This window comes from Nilaparvata lugens, chromosome 1 (genome assembly GCF_014356525.2).
Source record: "Nilaparvata lugens isolate BPH chromosome 1, ASM1435652v1, whole genome shotgun sequence".
In the NCBI taxonomy this organism is placed as follows: Eukaryota; Metazoa; Arthropoda; class Insecta; order Hemiptera; family Delphacidae; genus Nilaparvata; species Nilaparvata lugens.
The window spans coordinates 21,754,884-21,776,023 of NC_052504.1; the positions used below are offsets into that span (position 1 = coordinate 21,754,884).

At 35.4% G+C, this 21,140-nt stretch overlaps 1 protein-coding gene across 1 annotated transcript in view; it reads left to right on the forward strand.

Moving 5' to 3' along the window:
• The window catches only part of LOC111055975 (exostosin-1), a 163,663-nt gene that overhangs the window by 102,863 nt on the left and 39,660 nt on the right, over positions 1–21,140 (forward strand). The window lies entirely within an intron of this gene.

Below are 21,140 nucleotides of genomic sequence, written 5' to 3' on the forward strand. Positions count from 1 at the left end.
GAAGAAGAAGAAGAAGATGAAGAAGAAGAAGAATCAAGTAGTGTGAATTCCTGTATGAACCGAGCTGGAGGAATGTTCATTGCGGATATTCCTCAATATTTATTATGTATCACTATTTACGTCTTCCTAACCAGGACAGAGAAGAGACGAATAAGTAATCTGGAGCGTTCAATGTTTTACAATTTCAAGGTTGCAAATGTACTTCTATATACGAAACAATTTGGAATCTGAGAAGGAAGAAAAGAAAGGTGGGTGATAAATCACAACACTCCACTCGATGGCTTTTTCTACTCTCGTGACCGGAAACCCTGATTCATGCTGCGCACTACTTTTTTTATGCGGACGTTTGTTACAAGTACAATACAGAATTATGTTGTATGCTGTTGTTTTCTTCTAGTACTGCGGAATTATCTTGTTTCTTATGACAGCACAATAGCTTCCCTTGGCTGGGAGGTTTTACAATTGCCTACTCATAAATAACCCAATTCATTATATTAATGTTCTACATGCCATCAAACTACACAAAAATATTATGGTAATATCATATTCCCATATTCAAGTCAAAATCGTTATTATCACGCATCTTCCAATCATGAGCATTCTACTCAAGAACAACCAAATTTTTATGTTTTGTTACCAAATTTTTCTACGTATTTCATCACTATAATAATCTGAGCATTTTTCATGCCTATCCACAGTTATCGAAGTAGATTACATTCTTCGAAATAGATCAATCACTTACAAGAGATGGGTACCTGAAAACTCTTGCTAGTGTTTTTAATCACCTTGCTCTTCGTATTCATTGTAACAGTTTCTCAATTCTTCGTGTTCCTTAATGATTCGAAGGAAACTTCTATCTGATTTAATTTGAAGTACAGACAACCCTGACAGCTCTTTTTGTAGACTCCATCAACTCAATCCTGTTTTGTTGCTATGGTGACAAAGTTCATTGTTACGTTCGATTAAGTTCTCTCCTCGAGGAAAATAATTATTGGAAGAGATAACTACTGTTGGTGCAAGTCAAAGTTTCAATTATTTGTCGTGCAACTGAAACTCTATTCAGTTGTCTGTTGGGAAAAATCAGTGATAGCTGTCAGCTGAATCATCTTCAAGTTTCGTACTAGTTTTCTAACTGCGACCCATCAATACATTTTCTTCGAAATAATTATTTGCAGATATTTTTCAAGCAATAATGATCTATCTTGATTGAATTAAATCTTTTTTTATTTACAATAATTTCGAACATTTTCTCATCCTTTTTAAATCATTTTGAGCAAAATAATGTAGTTCTCTGGAACTACAAACTTTCTGGAACGAAATTTTATTCGAAAAAATTAATTCACTTCAATAAGCAATTCACCTGTAATTTACAAGTAGTTTTAATTGTTTCAATTTCAATTGTAAACTTGGAAGGATTAACCCAACGAGTAATTCGGTAACCATTTAGTGCTAACCATGAATTCATAATAACTGAACTTCCTGTAGCACTTCTACTTCAACAATAGTAATTTCAACTTAATTTTTTAAGTCTGGACGCGTTTCAGGGCGCTCGCCCCTTCTTCAGCAGGCGCTCGCCCCTTCTTCAGTACCTTAATACTGAAACTTAGGTCTTGTTGGTTAACTCTGTAGAGTGAATATATGTTGTGGAACCTTTCATTTATTTATTTATTTATTCATATGCAAATACAATTCAGGTAAAAACAACAGGCATTTGCCCAAAACTGCTTCAAACCTTAATTTGGAATACACAGTCTAAAGGTTATGCTACTTACGTAACTTAAATGATAATTCGTACACAATTTTGAGTCCAAAAAATGTATAATTGAAGAGACTTGATATCTCCAAAATCCATTTTATTTTTGGTCCTTTTGGTGTTAGGAATCGTGGATTTGTGGAAAAGTGGTTGATGGGTTATGGGAGGGAGGATTAGTTGTTGGGTGGGGGGGGAGTGGTTGGTTTTCTACTATTGTGTCAAAGAGAGCATGTTAATTGTATTGGAGTTGTTGGTGATTGAGGAGAGGATACAGTTGGAAATTCTTCAAGGGTATTTTATGTATGACCTTCTTGTGGTATGTGAATTATGTTGCTTTGAATACCATGCGCTTTATTCATAATTATAATCAAGATTAATTTGATTTACCTCCGATATGAAGCTGGAACTCCCAACTTCTATGATTTCACTTGGAATTTAGAGAACAAAGCTGTAATCGATATTGCTCCTTCGCTCAATATGTGTGTGAGAGTCAATGAGAGACAATGTGCGTCTAGAGTCGAGATGTGTCTGAGAGTGGCGACGTTGCATGAAAGCCTCAATTAGCACCCTGTTGCAAGCCTGCAGGCTTCCATACAATCTGACGAGCAGTCAGACTAGGTTTATAAGCCAAAGCATATTTAGTCGGAGATCAAACGTTAATTAGCGCAAATCCTATACGGCGCGAAAGTGCAACTTGGACGAATTAATATGCATGATGGTGAATTCTATTGCACGTGCAGCTTCTGCCGGTTGCGTTGCGCTGGAGGACACAATTTATGCAGATTGTTTGGCGCATCTTGCGAGGCACAATGACTAGCGGTGCTATCAGCGCCTACCCCGGGGACCCTGTTTGTCCATCGGCCGGCAAATTGAATTTCCACGCTCCGAGAGAACTCGTTGCACGGCACAATCATTGCAAATGCATGCGTTCAAATCGGACAATATTGTCTTCAAATGAACAGCTAGATACCCTATCGATGCTATCTACCAAGTTAGAACTGTTTTCTCGTCTCTCTCATTTTCAAGTCATATTATGAATGTGTTGCTGTTTTCGGAGATGCTGCAGAACGTGATTATGGTGATTAGAAATGATACATTATTAGACTGTCAAATCCAATTCTATTGCCTCAAAAATATACGAAAACAATACATTATATATTAGAATAAATCTTATTATATTAAAGCTGCAAAAGACAAAAAATTACGAAAAATTCTCAGCCAATACGGCTGATTGTATCGGAGAACCAACCTCGAAATCAGTTATAGAACACTTGAGGGTATGGGAAAACCTCCAAATCACGAAAATTTTACCCCCCTGGAACCCCTAGAGCCCCCCAAATTTTTTCGACACATTTAAATAAGCCTCGGACAGAAAATTCGATAGAAGCTTTTTGTTCAGCTCCCGGAGATAAGCCTATCCATAGTTCGATTTCGATCAAATTCAAATGGCGACCCGGGAATATCACTTAAAAGTACAAAAATACATATTGATTTAAATTACTTAGAATTAATCGACGTTATCAGCAAAACTTTTTTGGTTTGTATGCTGGCGACGAGTAACAAAACAGTTCGAAAATTAGAATCGTACATTACCGTACAATACTTACTATCTAGATTTACCAGATGCATATTAAATTATAGAATCACCCTTGAAATCCAACTTATTCACTCCACTATTTCAATAAACTGTTTTGTTTGTCATTACAAAATAAATCATAATTTTCTTTCAATTAATTTTTCACGGTTATCTTGATAATATGATTCATCAATTTCTCTGTATTATATTGTCTATATATTTAAAAATGAATGTCTGTTTGTACTTATGTTTGTTTGTTCCCTATAGACTTGAAAACTACTTGACTGAACGGCATGAAACTTTGGGAATATGTTGTGTGGGATGGTTTCTGACCAGAAATTCAATAGGGGGGCTAAAAATAATTATTTATTAATCCATTTTACAGACCTTTGTTTTCGAAATTGTCGGCCGAGCTGCTACCGGAGAACGGAAAGATGAGCATGATTCAAGATCATATTGTGATGATATGATTTTAGCATCTAAAATTACCAGCTGTAATAAACACGTCACCCTGTGATAAAAAATAGTGCACTGGTATTAAAACTGTAGTTTGGTGTTGAAGTGTAGTTGATGGTATCAGCTGAAGATAATGGTTCCTTAGAAGACCTGTACAAATTATTATCGCTCTCCTAACATTGAGAAACTGGATAATGTTGGAAAAAATTATTCACCTCATGAAAGAGAGTTGTTCATATTGCATTCATTGATTACTGAAGAATGACAGAATAATTTACATTTTTTTCACTTTAGCTTAGCTTATATTCATCCTAAAATGGAAGATTGAAAGAATATGGAATTCGGTGTGATTCATCGTACATCGCATATTTTCTGGATCATCTATTGACAATCAACAACTATATGAACACATTAAAGTCATCTTTGAAACACTCATTCAACCTATTTTTTTTTAATTCAACATTTCACTGATAGATATTACTACCAATTGATTGAGAAGAATTTGTTTTCGGAATAATGAATGCTGCATGACTAAGCACATAGGAAGTCCGTATTGAGATGTAAATGATAAAAATATTGATTGTCAGATAAATTTCATGATTCACCAAATATAAAGTCAAGTGTGACATGATATACATTGACTATTTACCGGTAAGAAGTTCGCTGGGCAAGCTAGTTATCAATATTTTATTCACATTCAGGTTCCCTGGTAATTTATTTCGAAATTTTAAAAGTGGAAGAACATCGCATAATTATTTCACGATATATATCATCATGAATTTTTTCAAATGCATTGAGAGCCCATGTTTTTTTTATTTGTAACATTTTATTGTATTTTATTTGTTTTGTAATTCTTTGTAATTTTGTTTTGTGTGTTTTAATAAATTAATAAAATAGTAAAAAAATAGAAGAAAGTATTCAACACTATTACGAGGTATTATCAATCAGAAAAATGTATTATTAGAACTGTCCAACAATAATAATTGGCAAATAAATGAATGACACAATATTACGATCTCAACCATTATCCTTGTTATTTTTTTCTCGGAACGATCAATTCTGAACATCGGAGTCCTTAAATGCTCGAAAAAACCCCTCTCCATTCCGGGAAGTAGGGAAGTAAAGCGACGTTGAACTAGCGAAAAGGTAGCGGTGCACTTCTGTTCTGTCTAAAATATTCTGAGAGACATCATTATCAGATGCTTTCGAGCAGAAGTTCAGTCGCTTGCCAACTAAGAGAAATTCTGAATTTTCTGACAACTATTGTAAAAAAGTGGACATTTATTTCTCTGAATTTATCCTAAAAACTTCAAGTGATGCTAGTATTGTTTTGTGAATTATAATGAAGTTGATAATGATCGGACATTTAGTGAAAACTTCTGAAGGTTCTTAGTTGTTCTGAAGGTTCTTTGTTGTTTTACCATTATACCCCAAGTATGATGATGTTTGTACTGGACTGAAAATCAATTATTTTCAGAATCCATAGTTAGTACATAGTTGTACTATTAGTTGATAGTTCGAGTTATTTTAGTTATTAGTTGATTTTGCAAACTGGCAGGTTTAAGAGGAAAACTTTTGAAATATTTTCATTTCTATTTCATCTCTTAAAAGTCCTCAAACTCAAATCAACATAAAATCGGTTGAGTTGCTTCGTTTGCTTCGTCATCAGGGTTGTTTCGTTCAAATTTGCCTTTTCCTTATTCTATAATTTCATCCAACACTCAAAATACAAATAAAACCACCGTATATACAGCCTTCAACCTTTGTTACCCATATCTAGTTAGGTCCAGTATGCAGTGGTTAGCCAGTCACTCCTTCGTTTCCAAAAGTCTTTTACTTTCCTTGCCCTATTACCATAGGTAAGGAAAGTATTGCTAGTCCAAAAAAGTGGTTTTTGGGTATTGGTCTGTGTGTGTGTGTGTGGTGTGTGTGTGTGTGTGTGTGGTGTGTGTGGTGTGTGTGTGTGTGTGTGTGTGTGTTGTGTGTGTGTGTGTGTGTGTATGAGTGTATGTGCGTCTGTGTACACGATATCTCATCTCTCAATTAACGGAATGACTTGAAATTTGGAACTTAAGGTCCTTACAATATAAGGATCCGACACGAACAATTTCCATCAAATGCAATTCAAGATGGCGGCTAAAATGGCGAAAATGTTGTCAAAAACAGGGTTTTTCGCGATTCTCTCGAAAACGGCTCCAACGATTTTGATCAAATTTATACCTAAAATAGTCATTGATAAGTTCTATCAACTGCCACAAGTCCTATATCTGTGAAAATTCCAGGAGCTCCGCTCCATTCATGCAAAGTTTGATTTTAGATTCCCAATTATCAGGCTTCAGATACAATTTGAACAAAAAATTCCAAGTGGAAAAGATTGAGCATGAAAATCTCTACAATTAATGTTCAGTAACATTTTCACCTAAAATTTAAAATAAGCTCGAAATTCCATAAAATGTTATTATTTCAATTGCAAACTGTTGGCAACTGTTGATTCTATTAAATCATTCACTATGAAGACTTCGCAGACTTCGTGTGTCTCCAGCGTTATTTTCCTGTCACCAGCTGGGATGGACCTTTGAATAGTAGACTTGAGATGCGCGTGAACACTAGCGTCAGGTGATAAATTTTCATAACGGCAAGGAAAGTTGTGTGAGTGCGCCACACCAGATTTTTTGTATGCAGTATACAAATAAATACACTAATAATGAATAATTTAAATTTGTTTTTACCGTACTAGCTTTTAATATTGAAAATTTCATGTATACGTATTTTAAAACTTTTGGTTGATAAATTATCAAGCTCGGTAGTGAATTGAGTCATTTTTCAAGATTCATTTTAGATTGAGGAGGAGGAACTCCGTTGTTTCAATTAGAATTGCCGGATCCAGCTACAACAATAAAATATTGTTGTGGATGTTGTGGCTCAGTAGGAGAAGCACAGTAAATGTTGGAGAAGCCCTGAAGATGATAAAGAATTCTGACGAGAGCAGAATTTGTTAGAAGCCGAGAGGTGTGAATCCAGAGCTTCTATCTCTTGAAATCGCTGCAACTCACTTCGATTTCCCAGGCCAGTCATGTGTTATCTTGCCAACACTCCAATTCCAACACCTGATCCAGCATCGAAATAAACATTTCTCCAACTGAGTATCACCCCCTAGAATAGCCATTATTTCGCCTTTATTGCTACTCGTCTATTAATAAATATAACCGATAATAATATATCATATTTATCTCCTGGACTGGTTTCATAGAAGTCTTGTAAAGCAGGAACAGTTACATCGTACTATAATGACACTATGTATCGTTGTCCTATGTTTATTATCACTACATGCTTCCTGATAAGAAGCATTTCAGGGATCCCGTGATTGCTACTCCTGTATTACAGGAATGGATTTCGAATTCATTTCATTTATACAATAAGTACATTATCAAAATTATAGGGAGAGGAAAAATAAGGTAACCTTGTGCTATTCCTCTCCCAAATATAGATAACAAATAACTTAGTCCGAAAAAGGTTAAGTTTTGTAGTTCTTCCATGAAACAGGCCTCTGGTATTATATAATAAAGTTCAGCCTCACTATGCCAGTGTATATGAATCGGCAGTGCGCTGCTAGACATTTTCCTATAAAGTTTACAACATAACAAGCCGAATATTATTCTTAGAATGCACCATTTTTGTTACACAGTTTTGAGTCTACACTATTAGAATTGTGTAGGAGGGGTAGAGAGGCTGGCTGCGTCCTAACTTCGCCCTCCATGTTAAAATAAAGGCACCCTTTCTATCTATTGTGCAGCTTACTGTAGAGTTGAGATGCTGCTCATATTATTGATACACTACAATTATTGCTCATTTTCAATAATGCTGATGATTCATTCACTAATTGTTAGATAAGGTTCAAAAAAATGTCAATACATACTTGTCCATTATAGTAATGGCTTGAAGTTAACGTGTGTACGATTTGCTCACATATTTATTCAAATTTTATCTCAATAACGACACAGAACGTCTTCCCACGCGAATATAATGTGATGATAACTAATCGATATTGACTTATTGTAAATTTTATTTCATCTGAATGGACAAAAGCTTGTGTATCAAATTATCTTGATTTGTTTTCCATTCTTGAAGTGAAAAATACGTTGACCCATGAAATATTACTTCAACTTGACACTTTAAGCGCCAGATAATGCATAGGACAGCTCACATTATGTTCCTCTTCATCCTAATTTTAAAAAGGTGACTGTTAATCATGCTATGGATAGTACATTCATGTATATTCTGTGTTATTTATTAGTAGAATTACGTGTTAATTATTACTTCTTTGTTTTCCAGGTACTATCATGATGTCTTTTCAAGAGCTTATTGCAGATTTGAATGGTAGATGCTACAATTTTAAGGTTAGTGGTTGTTATAAAAAATTTCCTGTGAAACCGTTCGATTGTTTCCGGTCTGGAATAATAATAAAAATCTCAATTGTACATAATCATCAGTTACTTCAGCTTGGCAACTTGTTTCAAGTACAAATTCATAATACTTTGTTCTTGGACAAGAAAAATATTGTAAATTTTTATGTCAGTGGTTGTACAATTTTATTGTCTATCTTATAAAAAATTATCATGATCTATTACTCAAGACTTTAACTTTAATAAAAATTAACTCTTTCCAAAATAGAACAAACAATGAATAACCTAATCCTTGCACGTAAGATGATGATGATGATCTATTCAAAATTATGAAATATGGACATAGTGGTTGATTTAGACCTCCTATATAGTCATAGGCAGTCATATCAATCGACGCTCCGCTCTCTAAAGCTCAACATGTATGTTCAGAGTTCTAAATTCTCCTCTGTCTTGCTTTGCTCTCCGAATGAAACTGCGCATGGAATATAGTGCACGTATCTTACCCTGTTCTCACATAAAACACACGAACTAACCGAGTCGCACCCTTCCAAACAAAAACGCCAGCTCGTCGTTAATGGAGCACGGAAAGCATTCAAAAGTAAAAAGCTCTCTCTCCCTTAATAGAATCACATTAGCTCCTTTATCTTTCTCTATTAATTCTAACAGCCGCCTATTTTTCCTGAATCCATTTACCCCTTCTCTTCTCACACAATCCTCCTCGTGTTACGCCTTGAATACCAAACACCAGCTAAAGCATTTCAGCAGTGCTCTTCTAGTTCATGACTTGTGATAGTGAATGCATCCATTGTTACCATTTGCTCGAATTATAATTCTTACCGGCTCATGATTTTTTATTTTGAAGCATTACCATAACATTGACTGACACCCAGCCATTTGTTAATATAATACAAGTTTTAGCATGGACAAATAGAAGAAGAATTTATAAGTTCTTTTTAAAGCTGCGTACAGATTGAAGCGCCACGAACAAGCGTATTTCAATTTTTATCAGCTGATTATATCGGTATTTGTACGGAAACAGATATAATCAGCTGATGAAAAGTGAAATGCGCGTGTTCGTGGCGATAAGTACGCACCTTGAGACTAGTTTATACAATATCGGACTCTAAATTCGAAAGAATGCTATATGCATTACAGTTAATCATGTCCAACCTCAGTCTCAGATTTTTTGAAACTGTTCCTTTCAGTTCCCAAATTCTCTCTTGAATTTTTCAACGGTTAAATTATGTTTTGTTAGCGTAGGGCATTGGAATTAATAGTAGTTCTGACATATTTTCCCCAGAGATCTGTTTCATCATTGAATCTATTCATTCTTCATAAATATCATTTCGAGATTTGAGAAAAGAAATACTCAATTCACTGTGAAAAGTATTCTGGGATTGAAGCAAGCTATATCAGTGCTCTATTGCAGTTGTATTGTTCTGTGGACGTTGTTGAAATGAGACTCACACAGCAATTCGAAAATAGTAATCTGGTCCCTGGCGACAAAGCGTCTTTTCAAACAAGGAAACTGTCGTCTCACCTCTTGCTGTACTGGCTCCATCTTACAGCCAGCTTTTCCAGCTTTTCATCTTCTATTGCTTGGTAGTTGTGTCAAAACCTGAGATGTATTTTCGGCCAAGTGGAGAAGCGAATGTTTTCAAGATGTAAGAAAAATGAAATAAGAGAAAAATCAATGTTCTCTATTCCTTTATCATCTGTAATAACTTTTTTCTTTCAACTCATTCAACCGGTAGATTTCTTCGCCCTTATATTCACCAGACGTATTGGTGATGTTGGAAGAATTGGATTCTCCAGCTCTGAAATAATAATCCTCATGATTCCTTGTGACTCATACTAATTTCTCCAAAACAATAACCCTGAATCCGTTTGAAATGAAACATTGTTCTCTAATAATTCCTGATAATTTTCTCCGAGAATTACCTCGTTCTGACTGTCTCGATTCTCGCTAAGTAGATTGCAGTTATTCAGTATAGATTGCAATTATTGTTCAATATGATTTTATATTTTAAAACTTTTCAAAAAATGGGTACTATGATGTTATTTAATAAAGATATGTAGCCCTGAATACATACATTTCAAAGTATAAATATTGTTCAACTGGTAATGGGGGAGCAGTAATAATATTAATTGAGGATAATAATCTTGGCATCCAATCATGATGCGGATGCATTAATATTAAATTTTTTCAGTTCATCGCATGATAATTTGACACATTTTGAGACCGGACTCTCCATATTTTGTCGAAATAATGGTGTGTTATATCAGAGACAAACGAATATTCGATAACGAATTGTAGTATTCGTTTCTCTATGAGAATCGTCGACACGGCCGCCATATTGCTTCTTGCTTCTTGAACGACGTCTTGACAGGAATGGATGATGCAGAATTTTGCAACATGTTGTAAGTGCGTATCTTGATATTCTATCATGTAGAACATGCTGGGACCGGTAAAAGGAATATCTAAGGTGACAAACTATTTCCTTCAAGATTCAAATAGTGGGCTGCCGGAGAGAGCAAGAGAGTGAAATAATGTGAGAGAGACAGAGAGAGCATATATAAAGCGGAAGAGAAAGATAAGATGCTGGAAGTCACCCTAAACACTTTTGATGGGATCAGCTACACGTCACACCTTGCTGTATTCGGTCCCCGTTGCTCGCAGTGCGCTCTCAAGAGGTGTGCTTTGGAAACGCTCAATAACGTTTCACCAGCCGTGAAGAAATGTTCACGTTTTCTCGTAACTGACTCGTTCTTAGCTGATTCTGTCACATTTTTTCACGTCACAAAGATTTTCACAACCCATCAACATCATGCCAGCTGCATCTACCTCTCACGCTTTCCGTCCGACATGCTACGTAATTTTTATGTAGAGCAGAAAATTTTGACTTGATGTAGGTAGATTAGTTTTGAAAAGAATGTCTGGATTTTAAAAATGAAGTATAGAATGCAAATTCCAAATGCTAAAACCAAAACTACCTCTCATTTGTTGCTTTATGTAGCTGTTCATTTAACATTACATAACATTACACAGTTACATAAACATTAAACTCATGTAACATCAATTAATTCGATTTCATAATATTATAATGAATATAACCCTTATTTTGTTACCTTTTAGACGCGACTAGCAATTATTTGTAATCAAAATTCACGGGAGCTCTATCGAATTAAACGAAGAACATTAAGTGATATTCAAATATGAAATATCTTCGATACACTCTGTTAGATATTGAATAAATAATACTCTTCATATCAACCAACCATCTTTATTAATAATACATTTAAGACTAGACTGTTACTAACGTTCTGGTAACTAATGTATTGAAATCATATGATAATAAATATCATCTGTAACATCTCCCTCTTTAAGACTTTATATTATCTTATATTCCCCTTTTTATTTTTCGTATATGAATTGTGTTTCTTCGCTGAACACCGCCATTATTGTTTCTAACCAGGAATGAACGTGGTTGTGGTAATTTCTCGATTATTCTTCCCTTTTCTTTATCTTATTTTCGACTGCGCCATGTTAGATATTGAATAAATAATACTCTTCATATCAACCAACCATCTTTATTAATAATACATTTAAGACTAGACTGTTATTAACGTTCTGGTAACTAATGTATTGAAATCATATGATAATAAATATCATCTGTAACACACTCAAATCATTTATCTGGATTATTCATTATTTTTTAAAATCATCACATTTTATGGGTGAACTATAATCTGGAAATTTTATACGGGGTAAAATATGAAGATGTATTTTCTAAGGGACAATAAAAATTCACAAAATACAGTATCAAGAGAAATCCTTGTCATTAGAAAAATTCCGGATTTGCTGATATTATCTATATCTTCAGTTGAAATTCTATATTTGTAAAGACAGTTCATTCAGAATGTCAAATTATTCAAAAACTTTCTCTCATACACGTGAAATCGTTTTGATATTGTTATCTGAACAAAAAAGAAAACAGATCAGTCAAATCTGAGGCTTTTCAGGGACTTCACAACATTTTCATAGCGTTGTGGAAGGAATATCTTTGTGGGATAAAAGTTATCTGAGTAGAATTCGATACCTACATCACATTGCCTGCAACGGTTGGCTTTAGAGTTGCGCATTATATGTGCCGGCTGTCCATCGAGTGTGTGTTCCTATTCAAATTCACTTTTTGTGGGTCCGTTTTGCAGCATTCGATTAGAATGCGGAGAAGTCGACCACAATCCTTGGAGATTCGTTCTTTCCATCTCTACTCGGTCATATTGCTCTTCATCTTGTCCCATCTCCTTAGCTAGCGGTCCACATATAAACTCGTGAAACATCGATAAACACGGCTGCTCTGATTTATTGCTTTCCAAGCTATCGAAACATTTCGATGTGACTCACTTTATGACGTCATAAAAGTACCTTTCTTACCCTCCACTGAAACGCTTACCACCCGTTAACGGTCTATCTGAAGCTGTGTGTGAAAATTTATTGCCTATGCTGTGTTGGGCTACCCAACCTGTGATCTGGGTCTGGCCTACTCATGTACTGTACACACTCACACTTCAGTACAGCGCAAAGTATCCTGTCTATAAAGTAATATCTATTTTGCCAACGGCCTTCTTTATCACCGATACCCCAGTAGTCGAAATCCTTGAGCATCTTATCGTGGTGCACTACATTCTACTGACGAAGTACGTATAGGTATAGGTCATGACATATACTGTATGAATACGAATAGCTCTCAACAAAATCTACTTAGGTACTTGAAAATGAATTTGTGAACTGAACAGAAACATTGATAACTACGACATTTGTTAGCGTTGATTTTCCGGTTCAAAAGTCACAATTTAAATCGATAATCTTGAAGTTCATTAATAATTATTGTATCAATTTAAAAAAATTCTTTTCAACCTCAATTCCAAATTGAATTCTTCTTTTCCTTGCATGAGTTTTCTTTGCAAAGTTTCGTATTTGTTTACATAATCAATCAAATACATTCTCGTAAATCAATTTCTGATTAAAAGAAAGGAGCATCAATTAATAGCAAGCTCTTAAGAATTTCTAAGATAAGCAAGCTTTTCCAGCATAATTGTTGAAATCCATGATTCTAATACTGTACTAATTTTCCATCAAGATATCATGTTTAGTCCACCACAAACAATTTCTTATTATTATTGAGTTATTTACTCATACAGAATTGATGAAAACACTCATATGCTATATCCCACGGTAGAAAGCAACTTATCACCTGGAATTGTATGCATACTAGCTCATTCTGAGAGATTTACAACAATGAAGAATGGGTCGAGGACCACTTGTCAACTGCACTTGTAGTTGTCGGAAAGTTTGAAACTATGGCGGCCAAACAAACGCGGAGAACAACGTAGACGCGCGCTTCTTGTGCTTTTCGGCTTGTATGACGAGAATTTAGCGTACGTTGCTCGATTGCATCTTGATTAAGCGACTAATTGTCGAGGACAATAGCAGCAAAACAGCTGGCAACAACTGAGAAAGTTCTCCTATTCCTTGCAAGTAGAGCTTGCTTTCTTGTTAGGAGATTTCGTTGATATTAGTTGTGAGACGATGATGTTGCTTTTGAACAAAGCTTTTGGTGAGTCATGAGGCTCTCCTATCTTGAACAAGTTAATTGGATGTTGAACTAACAAGACATATTTTCCGGCACTTATATGGAAATTATGAGGTACCTGTAGCCAGGCTTCATCCAATTTGGAAAATTGTGCACATTGTGTTTTGGATGAGCATCGATGAAAATATTCATAATTCCTGATACCAAAGTATAAAATCCTTTGATTCGAATCTTGCAATTTTGTGATTGTAGTTAGAATACTGTAATTAAAGTCAAAATACTGTAATTAAAGTCAAAATACTCGTTTCTAGATATCCTCAAGAGACAGTTTGTTCTTGGAAGAACCTTCAAAAACTACTGTAATTCGAATTTCCTTCTACTAAATCTATTTGAAAGTCTAGCACAAAGAACAATACTGCATATTTGAAGCAACGCGACCTTTGCATAGTCCGTGAATTTTTTATACAGTACTGAATGTTCGCGTCTTGATTCACTGGAGAATCATACTATTTGAATTCGAGTGCAGTTTCGAAAAACTATTTTCTTGTGCTCCGTGTGCCGAGAGCGAGAGTGAGAGCGGTCATGGGAGAATATTCTGCTGAAAAAGTAAATTTTGAGAAGGGTGAACGATTCTGCAAATAGTAGTGGGTCAAAAGAAAGGCGAAATTAAATTTGCAAAGCTGCAGGTTCCGCTGGGAAACTGAGATAAAGTGCTAGATACGAACTTGTGCGCTCCTCTACTCTTACTGAATCGTTCGACTTTTTCAAACTCGTCCCCTTCTCCTAAACCCCCCCCCCCACTCAACAGCTGCTCCTTCCATAGCAAGAAATTCTATCACTGTTGTTCGTATAGCAGTAGGCCCATTGCATTCTTTTTCTGGTCGAGAATTTCTTTCATAAGAGTGCGACTGCGCTTTTTTAATATTGCACCAGAACACCAGTCAGATATGACTCTTCAACTGCCTCTTCCATCCATTTTTCATCAACCGAAAAGGCCCACCGCTCAGACAGCGAATGCCTAATGAGCCACGCTTTAAATCTCTAGCTACAGCAACTCTGCCTGGATATCGTTATGCACACATTAGTCATGATGAGTCTTTCAGAATCGAGGGGCGATCTTCACTTAGGAATTCCAATTGGATTGACCGTGGCTGACTATAGATTGATCATGGATTGGCACCTTGAGTTCTGAGACTGCCTTCTCAGTCTTTCTTTTTGCATCGCTGTACATTCTTATCTTATAGCTACGTCTATAGTTTTGAGTAATGAAGCTCTGAAGATGTTGACTCTACCCCCGGGTTGCACAAAAGTCTGTTAACTTTCAATCCCAATTAAATTCCACAAGAAACAATCAGAGAAGCCTTCTTCTTAGAATAATGTTAATGCTTTAATCACGATTAAAATTAAACAGGCTTTTGAGCTTTGCTTGTTAATTTGATGAATTTTAGATCAATCTCATGAGAGAATGACTGATTACTAAACCAACGAAGCATGATTGAAGTATCTATTTACACAATTCAAATCATGTAAATTCTTAAAGTAATATTATATTTTATTATTCTTCTAGGATGATGTAATTCGAACGGTACAGTATGTACGGGCTATGCAAGTATTGTATATCAAATCGTAATTGTATTATAATTACAATATACGCGTAAATAAGTGAATAAAGTGTAATTCCAATATGACTGCTTGGAATGAGAAAGATGCCAGGCTCATCAAAAATCGAGGCTGTTATTAGTTTTATTGTATTTTTCAGCTTTAGATTGCATTGCAGAGCTTTTTGATACTGTTAAGTATTCAGTTCATAATGAAAATATCGAGCTGACCTCTTTTGGTTTGATGTTAAACGGCGTCTAGCCACTCATCAACTCATCAGTTGATTGTTTTATTGATACGTGGGACAGCTTGTCCGTTTATCGATCTATGCGCTAATGATGATTGGGGTTTGATTTTAAATTATTTTGCAAGGCTATTACTATAATTATTCCAATTGTCCTCTCTCCTAATTGATTCATTGATGCTTATTGATTGGCGAGAACCGTTGTTAAGAACGTCAATTGTCCGACAAATCATGTGTTTTTCTACTGCCGAAATAAAATGCAACTCGATTGCGATGTAGTGAATCGATGAATATTTATTTTAGTGCTTGGAATAATTGTCCGTCGGTGCTACAATGTAGTGAAGTTGAAATTGCTCCATCATAAACATAATTACAGGCCTGTCAATTGTGCCAATTATTTGCTGTCAGAAGCTGTTCGATTGGCGGCCGACAAAGCTTGCACTTTATTTATGCTACACCGTTAATCAAGCCAACGCATTCCTATCGCATTTCGGGCCAACCGAAGTGTTCATTGATTTCTAATTAATCTCGTATCTCATGCTCATGCCAGTAGGTTGGTATGCCTGCTAGCATATTTCCACTCTCTAACATGCTATGTTAATTTTCGGCTAGGACATCAATCAAACTGCTCATTGGAACAAGTACGTTATTGTTGCTTGTTCATGATATTCCAAGATTTACATAAAGCTAATATGTTGACAACAGCAGTAAATTATTAATCTAGCTCGTCTCCAATAAAATGTCAATCATTTAACTTGGTTTCAATAATAAGTTAAGTCCTTTACAAACAGTAGTAAATCAATTTGCCATTTTCTACTTTGAACATAATGTCAAAAAAGGTAATTACCGTAGGACATAATTAAAAACACGTAATACTGTTGTTGGTTTGCTAGCGCTCTACCGTTCATGAACCTTATTGTGGTCGACGGAAGAAAGACGAAGAAAAATACGGGAAAGGGGTGTAGCTGCATTGTGATGAGCGCAAACGAAAAGCAATTAGGAGCATCGCCGACTTGATGCGGAAAAAATGCGCCGTGTCTTTTGAAAAGACCACCGCATTTCAAAGCCACTAATGTGCTTTGAAAAATTGTTACAGAAAATTGAGTACCGTCGCTCTAGTGTCAGTGATGATAATCATCATGAATGTGCTTTTGCGCCATTCTTCTGTTATCAAGCACATAATATATCTTTAAAATACAATGAAAGTTCATTCTTGATTAGTTTGTGCATTGAAAAGTATTTTGTATAAAATATGTTAATGTAAAAAACATGGTTTGTAAAAGTTTCGATGTTTCATATCGTGGTTTGACGATTGGAAAGTAGAATTGCATTACCTACGTTCGAGCACTATAGTTGGAAAATATCAACTGCTATCAAATTGCTAGAAGCTTTAGTGATGACGATTGTAACATATCGTACTAGATACGGAAACTATTATAATATTATCTTCAAGAGTACGACTCATGCCTCACGTTCACGTTCCTGCTTCAAAGTATTGTGAGTTGAGCGAAAAGTTTCTTCCAGAATAGAAGCTTTTCAAGGAAAATATGCCAGTCGGAATTCACTGCAAGCGTCAAGGCGAAGAAAATTGAAATTCCGTTAGAGGTGCAGCAAAAGAAGGAGATGCGACAAAACATGTAAGAGTTATGATGGCGGGGTGTGAAGAGTCTATGGGAAAAAGCTTGGGAGAAAAAATTGTAGGCACAAAATTAAATCTTTGAAGGTGAAGAGGTGCACAAAGCGTAGATCTATGCCAAGTTAGCTAGCTTACTGTAGGAAAAGGGTTGAATGCTGAAAATTGGGGACAGAAAAGGGTGCAGCGTCGTCCGTTCCTTTTCACGTGGAAAAAGATTGAAATTAACGTCGTGAATTTTTGCAGAGGACTGACGACGTTGAGAGCTGAGCTGGAATGCGCCCTGCGCCCGCATAGTTCTGCTCTGCTCTGCTCTGCTCCCAAGACCTAAATCAACAATCTGCCTCCTACTGCCAATGCACTAAGCCTTATAAGCTTTCTCTCTTCCAAATTCCACCTACTCAACTCCTACATTACTAATCACATTTCGAACGTGAATAGGCTTGTAGACAGAATAGATTCCACCTCTAGTGTATGAAAAATTGAAGAGGAAATCTGAAACTGACTTCTTTCACAGTGAAAGGAAACGTCGAATTTAAGTGTATATTCGAGTCCCAGACAAACTGATTCATCCGCTTATGACATTTGTGCATTATTCAGTTGTCGAACTTTGTCTTCCGACAATCATTAGCTCATTTAGATATTCATGATTTTTGAAAGGTCGAACAATCGTCGAGACGGTAGTGATTCTTCTCTGTGATTTGTGAATACGGAATTAGGAAGGAGATTTTGAACGTTTTAGGGTTTGGTTATTTCAGAACTCACAAAATAAGGCGTTCCACATTTGGTTCTCATAGATTTTTATAATACAATACTTTCATCTCAAATGAAATGACTTGTTCTTTTGTCTAACACGATCCTCATCGTTCAACATTATTTAATAAAGGAGTGTTCGTCTTCCAATAATTTATATAATGAAAAATATTTTCCAAGTACATTTCTGGTGAAACATAAGATTATAATAGGATAAGAATCGGAATAGGATAAAAAGAAGAGGATAGGAAATTGTTCAAATTATCGGAAATTGATCTCTAACGAATAGTATTATTCTTGTAAATTGTTGATTATAGTTTTAAAAGTATGTACAGCAATATTATCGAATGAGCGAAGCGAATTCTATGTTTCAAATCAATCGGCGTTTGTCTGTTTGTTTGTTTGTACCGCAGTTACAGTCGCAGTTATGGTCCGATTTGGATAAAATTTGGTATACAAGTACTTTGAAACAATGCGCAGAAACGTATGTATTCAAAATTTTTAAATCCATTCCCGTTTCAAGATGGCGGCACTTTATTCGGAAATTTTACCCTAAAAATCAACCCAACTTTTCAATAGTTTATCAGATCAGGTTCAAATTGGGCTCATTCTTCTCAGCTCTTCAAAGCGGTATTACTTCATGTATCACATGTTGAAAATTTTCTAATTTTTGACATTTCGATTTTTTTTCCAAGTCCCAATTCAAGTTTCAGATTTTTTATCTTTTAAACCGTGCTTCCGAGCTCCAGGTGGAGGGTTCTTCAGCGCTCCAAGGTGGTCTTATTTCATATATCACATGTTCAAAATTTCAAGAATTTAGAATTCGATAATCTCCCCTCCCTGTCACAAATTTCAAGTTTCAGATTTCTTATCTCTTTAGCTGTGCATCCTAGCTCAAAAGTGTAGGAAACGTTTATTTTCTAGAGCTCGAAGGCGGTCTTATTTCATACATTACATGTTGAAAATTTTGAATTTTTTGTAATTCAATTATTTAACCCCCCCCCCCCAAGACCCACATTTCAAGTTTCAGATTTTTTATCTTTTTAACCGTGCATCCTAGCTCAAATATATAAAGAACTTCTATTTCTCAGCGTCCACCACCGATCCTATTGCATTCATTTCATTATACTCTAAATCCAATTTGTATGTGTTTTTGTGTGTGAATAGGCGTACGTGTGTCAATAGTGATTTTAGTGAGTGTAGCGAATTCTACTGTTCTCTGAACTACTAGTTTTTAAGTCCGCTATGTAAGGTTTTACGATCATTGGAGGTGGTTTCTGTTAGCTTGAATGGATATTGGCTTGCTTTTTGCCATGCCTCGTTTTGGCTTTCTGAATAGCTATTCATGAGTAGCATTTTGTCCAAGAATTGTATACTTTACAATAAGAAGTTCAATTTAAGTATTGATACATCGTGGTACTTCCATTCAAACTTTTGCAAATAGAACCTCATTGATGAAGGCGCTCCTTAGGCAACACGCCGTACACATCATACAAGTGAATGCAAAATTCCAATACGTGTAACCAACTAACCAAGACCATTGCTTTAATTTTTTTTCACAAAACTTCGGATTTGAGAAATTTCTGGTTTACAACATTTGAGAATTAAAAAATGTTCATATTTTTACAATAAAATATGCTTCATTGTCTGTGTATAGAGATGATGTTTAAACCACTTCACTGCTGCAATCAACGCAGTACTTCTCTATTACTATTTCAACTACCTCTAATGACAAGTCAACGACAGTTTATCGCATAAAAGTGAACTTTAGATATCTTACACTCATCTAATATCTTGCGTAGGCCGCTTCACACCAAAGTTAGTAGACTGTCTACTAACGTTGGCATCACACTATCTACTTCGCTCTAGAAGAATCTCACAAAACTGTTAGAAATATAATGCATGTTTCCTTAACTCGTTTAGGATGTAACATCAACAAATAATGCAGGTTTTGATAGGCTGTTCGGTGCATTTGTGTGGGCCGCAGCAATGCAGTTCAGTGGGCGCGGACAAGCGCTCTGCTTTAAATCTGAGTTGCATCACTGATGCGTAGGCCCAACCCTTCGGCAGTCAATGAGCCGACCAAAACACACACACTCACACGCATGCATGCTTCTCTGAAGTTGTGAAAGTAAACAAATGTAGCCCAAACTGTGAGAATTCTTCTATGAGCAGATGCAGTCAACATCCTAAGAATCACACACTCTGGGCGCCTGACGAATGTTACATATCAATGATTTCTCTATTGTATATTTCTCACTGTATTCAGCTGTAAACAATCTATTTGACGAAATTCTATTCCAAGTTAGAAAGCAAGTTTTATGGTTGAAATAGTTTTAGCGTTCAGCCCACGAGTAGTAGTTTCAAATCAAATCAAATTTATTTCCATTTTCTCACAATAAATAAATGATATATAATAAAAATTAATATTCTCAATTAAGTCTTTTGATTGATATTCTAATCAAGTTTTAAACGAACCATCAACCATAGTCTTGACATCAATCACAATAAACATCAATTATAATCGTGATGGACTATAATACTGCTGTTCAAATTATACCCTTAAATCATACACAGGAATGAATTCATTGTAATTAACAATCTACAATTTAATATTATTAGATTTTTGTTGTATACCCTCTATCTTGTAGTTGTAATAATTTCTTCTCTTTGATTTGGTACCTGTCAGTTTCCAAAAACGACTATTCAGTTATGTTGAAAAATTTGAGAATTGTGTATCAAATTTCCAGTTCAACAATTCTTACTTTCCTCATCTCGAAAGTGTAGTTTTATCAATTATTTCTGCATTCTGACATCAAATTCTTAACAATTCTGTAAAATAGTTGTAAAAATGAGAAAATGAGTTTTCCGTTATGAAAATATAGGATCTTGAATTTAATACTTATTACAGAAGATGTGATACCAGGTGGAGGAATTTTATGAAGAGTAACAACTCGAGAAGAGAGAATTATTTGTTGAAAGAAAATAATGTTGGTTTATTACTAAAAATAAACTTCTTTATAGAGTTGATATTGCTATTGTGTGCACACTGAAGACTCCGTACTCCAGCAGATGTGGTGATATAAAGAAACCAACTAAAGAAGAAATTTATCTGCTCAGTAGCAG